The sequence below is a fragment of the Malus domestica genome, chromosome 03 (genome assembly GCF_042453785.1).
Source record: "Malus domestica chromosome 03, GDT2T_hap1".
Lineage (NCBI taxonomy): Eukaryota > Viridiplantae > Streptophyta > Magnoliopsida > Rosales > Rosaceae > Malus > Malus domestica.
In genome coordinates, this window is record NC_091663.1 from 31,891,931 (window position 1) to 31,906,593 (window position 14,663).

The following is a 14,663-nucleotide window of genomic DNA, read 5'->3' on the forward strand; positions in this document are numbered from 1 at the left end:
AAAAGCAATTTTGCAACCAAGAACATACTCAATGGCTTCATCAGAAAGTGTAACAATCAACAGACTCAGTAAGGCCATATCCATAGACTCCCATTCAATATATGCATCAGTAATCCTATCAGTCACTCCTTTTTCCGTATCAATTACAAATTTGGGTGGACAAACAGTATCCCCATCAAAATGACCAAACATCTTATACCCTCTCAAGACTGATTGAAATTGGAGCGCCCATTTAGCAAAATTATCATCCCTCAATTTTATAGTCAACATCCCCAAAAGATTCTCAACTTTGATATTCATATTCGCCATGATCAACAAAAACTAAGAAAGACTGAAACTTTCAGAGAGCAATACAAAACAAGTTCACGAAAGACTGACACTTTCGTATGCAAGAAAGACTGAAACTTTCTTCGAAGCAATGCAAAACAAATGCACGAAAGACTGACACTTTCGTATTTAAGAAAGACTGAAACTTTCTTCAAGCAACTTTGATGCAAAACAAATACACGAAAGACTGACACTTTCGTATTCAAGAAAGAATGAAACTTTCTTCCAATCAAACTTTAACCAAGGCACGAAAGACTGACACTTTCGAATTCACCAAGAAAGATTGACACTTTCTTGTAGAAATCTTTCGAATTCACCAACCATCACGTAGAAAACATGAATTACAAAATCCCCAAATTTACAAATCACAGAAACGAACACCCTGAATCTGGAAATCAATCAGCGACACAAAAAACAAAACATTGGAACAAAATCACCTGAACAATTTCTTCACTAGAATAACCAAACTTCTGCCCAGTTTCAGCTTCCATCCTTCCCTGAATTTCTGAAGAATTTCTGACAAACCCACGATCGCAAGCACGAACACCAAAAGCAACAGCAGTACAGCGGAAGAACTTCTAGAATCGGAATCGGCGACGAACCATTCCCGGCGATGATACCATATTAACACTAGTGTATATATCGTAAAGAAGAATAGAAGAAACACTCAGAGAAAAGAAGGAAAGTTTAGAGAGAGAAGTAAAAGGAATTCTTGTATATTCAATCATATCATCACACATGGTCTGTATACAATGGTTATATACCTACCATCCATATTACAACAATGACTATAATACCCTCTGGTAGTTTTACTTCTAACTAATTCTGTTTCCAACTAACTCCCAATTGTAACTAACTCAACTTCTTACAATATAACCACTCTCACTCTCTTGTTATATCTAATAGAATCCACCAGACAACAGCAACAAGCCACCCCAATCCCCGACCGGCGAATTTATCAGCGACGCCCCATCTGTTCTCCCTCTTCCTATTTTTATTTCTCATTTTTCCTCGATTTCTCTACTCTTACTTCGACATGGAAGCCGAAGGATGTTCGGCACCAACTCAACCTCAAATCGGTGTGTCCGACCCCGATCTAATTGTGCTGAAGTGGTCGGCCTTCCTGTGTTCTTATCCTTTATGTTGTGCTCTGTGGGTGGCTGAGTCCCCAAAGTACATACTAACATGGTACATAATTGCCAAAAAATTGACTTCCATGTGGCGCCGAGTCCAAGGCAAAGACGCGTTCTTCACTTGGGCGTGTTTGGGCACGGCGTTTGAAATGGAAACGGTAGAGGGAGAAATTTTTTATTTCATGGGTAGAAAGCATAGCAGAGGCGGCTAAGTAAGGTGGGGGTGGACAGAAAGAGCTGTGCTGGGATAGCTATGAGAAAATAAAACAAGAATTACATGTCCAACAGCTTCAGCAAGGTGCAGAAAAGAAATAAGCAAAGACAAAGGAGATGTCAAAGAAAAGAGCAAAGAAAGAAGAACAAGCTAAAGTAAAAACGGTGGCAAGGCTTCATTGTTAGCGCAGCGAATGAGAAACGAGGGGAGTGTGCTTAAGTTTCTGTATTCCAAGGGGCAGAGGAAATAGCGTATGGTAACCTCATCCCTCATTTGTTTACAAGGTTTCAAGCCAAATGGCCTATAATACAACGAAGCGTTCATCGACCTGAAGTGCAATCTTTGTTAAAGATGAATACCAGCCCATTAAGATCAGTCGGTACAAGGAAATTAAGTTGTTATAGTTCAAATATGCATGGAATTTTTCTACAAGATTCTAGCAAGCAATTCTGAAGGTGGCCGGTGCATGCCTGATCGTGCTAGATAATTCTAGCAAGATATTATGTCGGTGGCAAGCTAGAAAGTATAGATTGCAATTAGAACACACTAGAACATGTATTGAATTAGTGGATGGGATCAACCATAGCACCGACTTAATAATGTCGGTTAGTATCATCTCTAATCTCTAATCTCTAATCTCTAATATTAGAAAGCTAGAAGACTACTTTGGTGTCTTAAGGCTTCACCAAAAAAATTTGGACTAAAACACCCCTAAAACAAAAATATCTAAAACTTATAGAATTTGATACATATAAAAGCGCAAGGGCAATTTTGTCAAAAAAATTAAAATTTGTTAATAAAAGATAATAAAGAGAGCAAAAAGGGGACCATGCTGATCAAACTCCTCCTCCATTCTTGAATAGACTAACGTATGTAATTATATTTGAAAAAAAATTTGTAGTTTGATTGCAAACAATGTGAGCCTTTCTTCATTGGTTGATGTGTGCTATTTTTTATATGCTAGCTTTTTCACGTAATTTTGTTGTTCAATGTATTCAATTGGGGTGAATTTTCCTTTTCTTTACAGACTATTTGATTTTGATTTGGTTTGTATCATTGTTTGTTTTAATAGGCACAAGACTTATGACTGGCGTTCTAACTTTTTTTTTAATAATCTTAATTATGCTTTTACCTGTAGAATATAATATGAGAGGAAGATAAATGTGAAAATTTGCTACCAGTAGAAAATAAAAGAAGAAATCAACAGGGAAATTACACATTATGGATTAATCTAAAGTAAAAATAGAGGGAGTTAGAGCTAGATTACAAATAAACATCGGATATTTAAAAGATTTTAGGGCCACGCAGCGCCCTTAATAAATAAAAGCCTAACAAGGGAAGAAATCAGTAGATAAATTACACATTATGGATTAATCTAAAGTAAAAGATAGAGGGACTTTGAGCAAGAAACTTTGTATGTAGCTACGCATGATGTAAAAAAGGACTTTCACACCCGCAAGGCATGAAGAACAAGTGTGGATTGTTTTTGTAGTAAAGATGTCCTTACGTGTATGCGTAGATGTGAAATGGAAAGAAAAAAAAAACCTGAATGCCGCGCGTAGCGCGCCGTGATGTAAAAAAGGCATTTCGCACGAGCAAAGCTCATGCAGAAAGGCTAGTCTCTAATCTTAGAAAACCAAAATACTACTTTGGTGTCTTAAGACTTCACCAAAATGTTTTGGACTAAAACACCCCTAAAACAAAAAAATCTAAAACTTATAGAATTTGATACATATATTTTGTCAGAAAAATTAAAATTTGTTAATAAAAGATAATAAAGAGAGAAAAGGGAGAACGTGCTGATCAAACTCCTCCTCCATTTTAGAAGAGAGATAATAAGAAAATAAAAAAACCAACATGGGAAGAGGGGTAGAGAAAAAGTCGGAAAATTATCTTCCTATTTTAAAAAATAAGAGATAATTATCCTCATAAACTGAGCGGTTATAATTTTAACACGTTGAAAAAAAAAAAATTGCCGTTCAAATTTGAAACTACAATTAGCAGTTACAATTGGTTTTATTCCTTTCCCGCAAAAACTAAATCGTCTTCACTCTCAGGTATGTTACTTTGATGTTTGATTTATTTTTAATTTCCCTTCTTATCATTAACTCCAGATTTGATCAAATATATAGGGTGATTGGTGAACCCCCAGTGAATGATGCATTTTCAATACATGAGTTGGTGGTTTCATAGGAAAAATACGGAAGAAGGGCAACAAATAGTTCCCTTCTTTTGGGTAACTTCGTTTAATTGTTTTTCCTCCTGTCCATGAATTAATTTTAATTAATTTACTATAAATGTTCACTTATGGTTTTTGGGAAAATAAAAGTTTGAACTTTTTTATTTGTGTAATCAGTTTTGAAGTTTTTCACAGGGAAAATATGGAAGAAGGAAGAGAAACAGCGGAAGAAGAGGGAATCAAAATAGTTTTGAGTCATCCTTTTTTGTTTTGGGTAACATAGTTTCATCCCTTTTCATTTTTCCTTCCGTCCATGATTTTGGTTTTAACTAATATAAACAAAATGTTCATTTTTTGTTTGTTGGTAATTAAAGTTTGAACCTTTTCTATTTGTTATAAACTTTTAAAAATTGGGTTCATGTTTTCTATTTGTTATAAGCAAGAAGAAGGAACCAAATGTCTTATCTACACATTTGTCTTATGGGATGTGCTATCCACACACCCCATTTTACTTCTCACACACCTCTTGATGATTTATGTCCGTTGATCTTCTTCAATTCATCCGATCCGACGGCCGAAAATTAAAAAAGTGTGTGAGAAGTAAAATGGGATGTCTGGATATCACACCCCTTGTCTTATTTAATTTGTTCAATTCTATTGGTTCCTTTAATTCAGTGTGATCTATTTGGAGTTTAATTATCTCAATTTGTTCATTTATTTTGGATTAATTATTTTTACCTGCTAATTGTTGGATTGGTTGGTTTTTGATATGGTAAGGTGTTGCAGTTCTTTGTGGATTAACTTCATACCTAATCAGTTCATGATAAGAAATCATGGGATCCTCACAAGGCATAACATGACCAGGGCTGTTTGTTCATGTATAAATGATGCAATCTGGTAAATTACACATTTATGTTTGTCGATTCATCAAATTCTCTGTTAAGTCAGTATTTTCATTTTCTTTGTTTCTTTGAATGTGTAGAAGGATAAAGATTTGAATGGAAATAGAGCCACAGATAAAGATATTCACTTTCTCCCTAACTTCTTCTTCGTCATTATGTGCTCTCAAATCTGGAATTTGGTCCATTAATATTTAGTAATTTTGTATAGCTATTTCATGTTCTCCACTATGGAGTTTTTTTGTGTGCTAATTAATCAATTTTATTTGTCTTTGTTTATGGAAAATGTCTACAGCATCAACGATAATATTCCGTATAAAATGGCACATCTTGGCGGTTGGGAAATCGACAAGCAGGAACTAATAAGCCAACTTCACACCTATTGCACTTCTAAGGTCGATTTTCTTAGGGATTGATATAAACAATTAACGAGTTTTTGGATTATTTAATTTAATTAACTAAGAACTACACTAAATTGACAAAACTAAATACGTGACATAAACAAATATCTAAAATGAGAATTGGCTTATAGAAATTGTGAACCAACTAAACAAAATAAGTAAACGTAGAAACTCAAGATAGTAGAAATAATTGAAGAAAATTAGATTGACAAGGCACTAGAGTTTGACTTTTACCAACAACACATGCCTTGAAGGTTGGGTTTTCCTTATATAGTTTTACTTGTAACATTAGCCTAAAGTAGGGGGGAAATGACATTGTAGATGCCATCAATTCTTTGCCACTCGATTTCATTCTATTTACAACAATACCAACCAAATGAGGCTGGGTTGGGAGGGTAATTCTCAAAAGTTCAGAGGGTAATTTTGTCCGTATGGGTTAGCACGTAGCCATTCGATTTCATGTTATTTACAATAAAACCATCAGATCTGGCTTGGTTGGGAAGGTAATTCTTAAAAGTTAGGGGGTAATTGTGTCCGTAAGTTTGAGCCAAATTTTACTTTACGTCATTACCTCTCGGCTCACACCAGTCTCCAATGGCGAAACACAAGGAGAACAGAAGTCCTTTTCGAAACCCAACCCCTTCGAGACCAAATCACCAAACCCGGCAGAGATGACGCCAATCACAACCATGAGACGGCGGCGACGACAAATAAGAAAAAGAATAAATTAGGCTCGAACGCTGTCGCCATGAAGCACCAGGTCCCCCTAAAACCCAACCCGTTCGTCGAGACCATTTGGTCCGGGAGGAAATTCGACATTCTCGGCAAAAAGCGCAAAGGCGAAGAGCGCCGAGTTGGCCTCTCCCGCTCTCGCGCCATTGGAAAGGTATTGAATTGCGTCACTTCCTTTCTGAATTTACTTGAAATTTTGTAATTTTATTGATTTATTTATGTTTTGGTGGCTCAGAGGAAGAACACGTTGGTGAAGGAGTACAATGGTACGCCCAATTAGTACACAAACAGAGAAAGACAGTAAATTGACAAACAGTGCAGAAATTTTAAAGGAGAAGGGAAGAGAATAGAAGAAGAGGAAAGAAGAGTCAATTTCATTCATGCCTTTCTCAGATTACAGCACATTATTTATAGTCCATCTGAAAAGGGAACCCTAGCACAAACAAGCTGGGCCTTGAGCAAAACTTAGTTAAAGGCTGACAAGCATGGGCTGAGAGGAAGAGCTAAAGGGCCCCAAACCATATGGTCCTAACAACTCCTCCCCGCCTAAAAGGAGACCTGTCCTCAGGTCTGAAAATCAGGATAACGAGCAATGATGTCATCGGCTTCCTCCCAGGTAGCATCTTCTGTTGGCAGTCCCGCCCATTTTATTAGCCATTTGGTTACTGCTTTGTTCTGTTTCTTGAAGAGGCCTCTGTCCAATATCATTTCTGGTTGCCAATGGAAGAACCCCGTGGAGTCGATAGTTGGAAGGGTGGGATTTGGAGTGACCGCTGCACCAACCTTCTTTTTTAGCAAGGACACATGAAAAACATGATGGATTTTTGAGTTATGTGGAAGGTGGAGACGATAGGCCACAGTGCCAATGCGTTCTTGAATTTGAAATGGGCCATAGAACTTAGGTGCAAGCTTGTTGTAGTGGCGCATGGCGACAGATTGTTGCCGATAGGGTTGCAACTTGAGGAAGACCCAATCACCCACTCCAAATTCCCGTTCTGTTCGGCCTTTATCATGTATTTGTTTCATTCGGTTTTGAGCGAGCTGCAAGTTGGTCCTCAAAAGACGAAGCAGCTGATCACGGTCTTGTAGAGCGGCATCGACCGAGTGGACAGCAGTAGTGCCTGGGAGATAAGTATGAATGGATGGCAGAGGGACACCGTAAAGTGCTTGAAATGGTGACATCTTGATGGCGGATTGGAAAGTGGTGTTATACCACCATTCGGCCCAAGGAAGGAGAACATACCACTTGCTTGGTTTATCAGCAGAAAAACAATGGAGGTAATGCTCCAAAGTGCGATTGAGGACTTCCGTTTGACCATCCGACTGAGGGTGATAGGCCGAACTATGGCAAAGTTTGCTACCTTGATGTTTGAAAAAGTCCTTCCAGAAGTTACTAAGAAATGTTGGGTCACAATCAGACACTATGGATTTGGGCATGCCATGTAAACGAAAAATCTCTTTGATGAAGGTATCCGCAATGGAAGCTGAAGTGTAGGGATGTTTGATGGGAATGAAGTGACCGTACTTGGTTAAACGATCCACCACGACCAAGATAACTGTGTAACCACTAGATAAAGGCAACCCATCAATGAAATCAAGGGCAATATCCTGCCAAATGCCGGTGGGGATTGGTAATGGCTGCAAGAGACCGGGTGGGTGGATGGTTTCATGATTTTGCCGCTGGCATTCGGTGCAATGAGCAACAAATGTCTTGACATCCCGTCGTATGCCAGGCCAAAGAAAGTTACGTTTCACGCGGTGATAGGTCCGAAGGAACCCCGAATGACCACCCTGGAGAGAAGAATGAAATTCGTCGAGTATTTTTGAGCGCCATAGCGATGTAGAAGGAACAAAAATTATGTGTTTGTAGTGTAGGACACCATTAATGAATGAAAAACCACGAATGGTGGTATCTGGTGATGTCAACAATGCGGACCAAACATCTTTAATCGAGGGGTCTGTGGCATAGAACTGCTGGAAGGCAGGGATGCAGTCGAAAACGGGAGATGAGATACCCATAAGTGGTATGGACTCGGTTTGACGAGAAAGAGCATCTGGAGCGCCATTCTGAGACCCAGGTCTGTATTCCACCGAGTAGTTATACCCCAAAAGCTTGATGAGCCATTTTTGTTGATTTGGAGTGGTGATTCGTTGCTCAAGGAAGTACTTGATTGGTTTGTGATCCGTAACAATTCGAAATTGTTGGCCGAGCAGATACGGGCGCCAATGTTGTACGGCAGAAACAATAGCTAATAGTTCTTTGTCATAAGTGGAGAGGGTGAGATTTCGCGCTGATAAGGCTTTGCTTAGGTAAGCAATGGGATGGCCCTCCTGACATAATATTGCACCTATGCCGTTGCCCGATGCGTCTGTTTCCACCACAAATGTTTTGGTGAAGTCTGGAAGAGCAAGAACTGGAGTTGAGGCCAATGCCTGTTTAAGTTTCTCGAAGGCAACAAGAGATGGTGGGGACCAAGAAAAGTTGCCCTCCTGCAACATGGATGTTAAGGGCTTTGTTATCAATCCATAATGTCGGACAAATTTCCGGTAGTAACCGGTCAATCCCAAAAATCCTTGTAGGCTTTTGATGCCAGTGGGGCAGGGCCAATCGATGATTGCCTGAATCTTTGAAATGTCGACAGAAACACCATGACCCGAGATAGAGTGGCCCAAGTAATCAATTTTAGTTTGGCCAAATGAACACTTGCTGAGCTTCACTTTCAAGCTGTGTGTTGACAGGATTTGAAAAACAAGCTCCAAATGGGAGATGTGAGTGTTCAAAGAAGGACTATACACTAGTATATCATCAAAAAAAACTAAGACAAACTTACGTAAGTACGGACGGAAGATTGAATTCATTAGGGCTTGAAAAGTAGATGGTGCATTGGAGAGGCCAAACGGTATTACCAGGAATTCAAAGTGTCCGTCATGAGTACGAAAGGCCGTCTTGGTAATGTCATCTGGGCACATACGTATCTGGTGATAGCCGGAACGAAGGTTGAGCTTGGAAAAAATGGCTGCACCGTGTAGCTCATCGAGTAATTCATCGACCACAGGTATGGGGAAGCGATCCTTGATGGTAGCAGAATTAAGGGCCCTGTAATCAATACAAAGGCGCCATGAATCGTCTTTCTTTTTTACCAAGAGAACAGGTGAGGAAAATGGACTGTTGTTATTTCGAATGACACTGGAATTGAGCAACTCCTGCACTTGTCGTTCAATTTCTGCTTTCTGTGAGTGTGGGTAGCGATAAGGGCGGACATTTATGGGATTGGTATTGGGAAGCAAGGGAATCTTGTGATCGATTTGGCGCGGTGGTGGTAGGCCCGTGGGAAGAGTGAAAAGGTTGCAGTACTTTGACAAAAGTGAGGCTATTGCAGGATGAGTATTAGGTGGAGGTGATATTTGGGTGTCGGTAGGGTCGGTGGGCGGTGGGGGAGTGGGTTGTCGGTGGGGAAGTTGGGTTTGAGGGATGGTGGGGTAGAGGGACTGGTATATTGGGCTGATTGGCAAATATGAACTGTTGGTTGGGCTGTAATGAGGCCCTGCAGGGTGTAGGTAGTGCCTTGCACAGTGAATAACATTGTTTTGTGTTGGAAGTGCCAACCTATATATCCGAGAGATTCCAACCATTCTGCTCCCAATATTAAATCATATCCAGGGATGTTTAATAAAAGAAATGATCCAGTCAGGGTGTATTCTTAGAGCTTGATGGCCACATTGTGGGCTCTCATGCTTGCAGAAATGCGGTTATGTGATGCTGTTGTAAATGGCACAGGGGTGATGTGCTCAATAGGCAATCCCAACTGTTGTGCTATGTCAACCCGTAGCAGGTTGCAAGCGGCTCCTGAGTCGATTAAGACTCTGATAGGTGTGGAGTCAATTGTGCCAGTCAAACGCATAGGGTGGCCCATATTGCAACCCGGGATGGTGAATAACTCCAACATGTGGCAAGGTGGGTCAGTAGGGGTCTCTGCCTCGGGAATGCAATCATGGAACTCACTGTTATCATCCACGTTGTCAACATCTAGCAATACAATCATGGGGGTTTTACATTTGTGGCCAGGAAAATGGGGTTCTGTGCAATGAAAACACTCATTCTTGCGTATTTTTTCTTGAACCTCAGCAGGGGTCAGGCGTTTGAAGGGGGCATTGGGGTTATGGGGTGGTGGGGTAGGGATGCTGTTTAGGAAGGTAGTGGTGGGGAAGGGGGGTCGGGTAGAAGGTGAGGATTGGAGTTGGCGAGAAAAGCTAGGACGAAATGAGCGTTTGGCTTGGTTTTTGGTTTCAAAAATTTTGGCTAGCTTCTGTGCTTGATGGAGGGATTTAGGTTCAAGGGCTAGTACGTCGTGACAGATGTCGTCACGTAGGCCACCAAGAAAAACATGTTTAAGTTGGTTCTCAGTCCAATCAATGACGCGGTAAGAAAGTTTAGTAAACTCAGCTATGTAATCATCTACTGAGCCTCTCTGTTGAATATGAGTGAGTTGTGATTCGATATTTGCTCGATCACCTCCGCCAAATCGTTGAAGTAGTAAGTCGACGAAGAGACCCCAGTTATCTCGGCCGTAGCGCTGCTCGAAACCACGCATCCAAATGGAGGCATCTGCCCCAAAATTACAAGCTGCTACCAGAACCCACTGATGTGGTGGGACCTCATAATAGTCTAGGTACCTTTCGACCATTGCAAGCCAGCCATATGGGTCGTCACCATTAAATCGAGGTAATTCCATTTTAATGGTTTTAAAATTGGGGGAATGGTGGTATGGGTTGGGGTTTGTGGGAACTGGGGTTGTGGATGGTAGGACATGAAAGGAATGGGATTGGGTGGTTAAAGGTGAGTAAGGATTTGGGGAAAATATAGAAGGAGATGCGTTTTGTGGATGAGAATGGGTCGGTCGGCTGGTGATGGGTGTGGGAGGGAGGGTGGTGCGAGTGGAGGATAAAAAAGGGGGAAGTGGGGCGAGGCTTGACGAAGGAGGTTTTGAGAGGCCGAGAGTCGAGAATGTTGGGTTGGGGGGTGAGAACAAGGCGCGGAATGAAGGTGTGGTGGTGGTTGTGGGTGTTCGAATGGTCGGCGGGTTTGGGTTTGTGGTGGGTTGGGGTTGTGGTGCGCTGGAGGTGTGGTGGGTTGGGGATGGTGTGTGTGGGGTGGTGGTTTGGGGGGAAGGAAGACCCGATTTCAGAAGACAAAGTTCGTCGAGTATCACTGACTGAAAAGCTGTAAACTGCGAGGTGAAAGCATGTTGAAAGGCCGAGGTTGAGCTATTCATGCTGTCAAAGGATTTCTGGAGGGTGGTTTGTTGGGTTTCAAGAGCTGCAAGGGAATCGCAGACGCCTTCCACCTGAGAGCGGAGGTGCTCATGGCGAGAGTCCATCGCAGCGGCGACGGCATCCGGGTCCGAGGAGGTGGCGGACTGGGTGTTCTTGCCCATCGAACGACGGGCTCTGATACCAATTGGTACGCCCAATTAGTACACAAACAGAGAAAGACATTAAATTGACAAACAGTGCAGAAATTTTAAAGGAGAAGAGAAGAGAATAGAAGAAGAGGAAAGAAGAGTCAATTTCATTCATGCCTTTCTCAGATTACAGCACATTATTTATAGTCCATTTGAAAAGGGAACCCTAGCACAAACAAGCTGGGCCTTGAGCAAAACTTAGTTAAAGGCTGACAAGCATAGGCTGAGAGGAAGAGCTAAAGGGCCCCAAACCATACGGTCCTAACATACGAGCAGAGCAATAAAGCTTCGGTCTTTGTCGATAAACGAATTGGGGAGCATAATGACTAGCGCAATGAGTTCGATAAGGCCATTCGGCGTGCGCAGCGCGAGCATCAAGTAAGCTCATTTTCTCAATTTTTGCCCATTATTTGGGGTCAGCTTTGTTTTCTGTTTGGTTCCAAGGAAAATATAGGGAAATAGTAAACAGTTGTAGTTCATCGCACAAAGCTTACCTCATTAAAATGTGCGTATCTAACACATGATATTTAAATTTCCTTTCTTTTTGTTTCTCATTTTGTTTTTTTTTTGTTTGTTTTTCTCTTCATTTTCATGAATAATTAAAGACGAACAAGAAAAGCAAATATAACTTATCAGATGGAGAAAAATATGACTTTGAATTTCAAAGTCTTGGTGCATTATCTGAAAGGGATGATTTTGAGGATGATGTGCTGCCTGCTGATGACGACGATGGCACAGAAACCACTCAAACTAAGAGTATGTCACAGTGAGCTATCTTTCCATTCCCATTTCTTCACAAAACTTGTTGACTTCCAAAGATGTATACTCTCCTCATCTGTCACTTCTTAGTTTCTTCAATTTATATCCACTTTGAAGTTCAACAGTAGCCTTAAACTTCTTAAAGACACTGAACACCTCAGATTTATACCTCAGAAAGTAGACCCAACACATCCGAGTACAATCATCTATAAAAGTGAGAAAGTACCTATTTCCTGCCTTTGTTATAGTCTGCATTGGTCCACACACATCTGTGTGTACCAATTCCAGTAGAGTTGAAGCTCTATTTGTTGACTCTCTTGGAAAAGAATCTCTGCAATGTTTCCCAAGAATACACCCTTCACACACTTCATTGGTGTTTTTGATTTCTGGCAGTCCAAACACCATTTCTTTCTCCTGTAAGAGCTTCAGGCTGTTATTATTAAGATGTCTCATTCTCCTATGCCAGATTAAGGTTGATTTATCCACACTTGCTCTTAAAGCAAACTGCAATCCTGTTTGAAGTTTCAAGGGAAAACTTCTGTTTCCTTTCATTGGCACCTTAGCAATCAGATTTGATAAAGAGTAGTCATCATAAATTTCAACCTTATTATCTCCAAAATCAGAAAGTATCCATGCTCCATCATCTGTCCTACACTGAGTAAATTCTCTTTAAGACCAGAGACTAGCATTACTTCTTTGATATACCTCCTTCCCATCTTAGTGTCAACCACCAAACTACCTTTTCCAACAACATCAACCAATTGTCCTGTCCCCATTTCTACTTTTGCAGTTATGCTCCTATCAACATCAACTAACACATCATCTCTGCCAGTCATATGATTACTGTAGCCGCTATCCACATACCATACATCTTCCATGGACTTCTTATCAACTGCATTATTAACATAGAACATGGTTGGAACCTGAGTTGCATAATTTAGCTGCTGAACATTTTTCTTATTGTTGCAATCCCTTGCAATATGTCCTAATTTCCCACAACAGTGACACTTAGGTTTGCCTTTAAGAAAGCATTCTCCATAATAATACTTATCACAGTGCTTGCAAGGATTTCTACCACCTTCTGCAGCTACAATTTGCTTCCCAAATTGGTAAGCAGGCTTTTGATCCCATTTTTTAAACTTTGGTTTCCAATTCTTCTGATATCGATTTCCAGAAGCATTAACAAGTTTAGGGTTTACACTAAGACTTGCAAATGCTCTCTCAGTCTTATTCTCACTATGTCTCTCCAATCTCTGTGCAAAGCTTTTCAATGAGGCAACTACCTCTTGAACTTCAATAACATCTATATCTCTTGAGTGTTCAATTACAGAACATATAGGATCATACACAAAGGGTAAACTAATCAATAGTTTCTACACAATCCTTTCTCTAGACAATTCCTCTCCATAACTTCTCATTTGATTTATCAAATCGAACAATTTTGTAAGATAAACAGAAAGAGATTCATCATCTCTCATTCTAGTATACTCAAATTCTCTACGAAGACCTTGTAATTTAACACTTCTAACTTGTTTGTCACCATGAAATTCTTGCATCAGAATATCCCAAGCCCCCTTAGAAGTTTCTTCATGAGAGATCCGAGGAAAGATCTCATCGGAAACTACTCCCTGAATCAGTCCAAGCGCCTTGGCATCTTTCATGAGCTTCTCCGTGAAAGATGCAACATCACTCGATCCCTCCTTCTCCTTCTTCTTTGCATCGGAAACCTCCTCAGCTCCCTTCGAATCTGAGTACTCAATTCCCTTTTCAACAAATTCCTATAATCCATGAGACTTGAAAATAGTCTTCATCCTTATGCTCCAGAACTCATAATTCTCGTCGGTGAAGATCGGCGCTCTCAGCTCACCCCCTCCAGATCCTGCCATGTTAGACACAGATCTCACAACCAATTTCTTCAGATTTCAACTCACAGATTCAATCGCCCAGTGCTAAACGACTGAACCTGGCTCTGAGGCCATGTTAAACTCTCAAATCCAACGAACTATTCAATAATAAAATGGATCGAAGAAAAATGGTGATGAAAGATTTCTGCAAAGTTTTTCAGAGAGAAGCAGAGAGAATATTCACTAAGTATATCTTTTCATTCATTCACACTCTTCACACAAAACATGTGAGAGAGATAACACACTTAAGAGGAGAGAGAACCTCTCTATTACAAATTCAATCTCAACCATTCATGTAATCTACCCTATGAGATAGTTGTAAGCGACAAAACACATCATTAAAACTGGGATTTCATCTCAGCTGTCCAATTGGAATGTAATCCAATGGCTCACATTAAAGAAACAGAAATATATATTTAACTAGCACAAAACACTTATATTCCAACAAAAACAATCTAGGAAAGAATAGTAACACATAATATTCACACAGGATTGCAAATTAACATGTTCCATTTAACAAGGATCCCCATGCAGTCTGCTTTCTGTCAAATATGTGCACTACCTGAAAGAACTCATACTGCGCACCAAAGTAAAGACACGACTAATCGCATAAGATATGACCTTGAAAGTGTAATCATATTCGGATAAAAGGT

The 14,663-nt window shown here is 40.4% G+C and overlaps 1 protein-coding gene and 1 long non-coding RNA gene across 2 annotated transcripts in view; both read left to right on the forward strand.

Annotated features, from left to right (window-relative positions):
* The first annotated feature begins 3,638 nt into the window (after nt 1–3,638).
* On the forward strand, nt 3,639–4,461 carry LOC139194278 (uncharacterized). The gene is made up of 3 exons (XR_011579036.1): nt 3,639–3,731; nt 3,807–3,910; nt 4,031–4,461. It is a non-coding gene; the product is annotated as an uncharacterized lncRNA (long non-coding RNA).
* Nucleotides 4,462–5,722: 1,261 nt separating this feature from the next.
* LOC139194134 (uncharacterized) overlaps nt 5,723–14,663 on the forward strand; it is a 31,044-nt gene continuing 22,103 nt past the window's right edge. The window contains exon 1 of the mRNA XM_070818490.1: nt 5,723–6,039. The gene's annotated coding sequence lies outside the window, so the exon portion shown is untranslated. The remainder of the gene's footprint in view (nt 6,040–14,663) is intronic.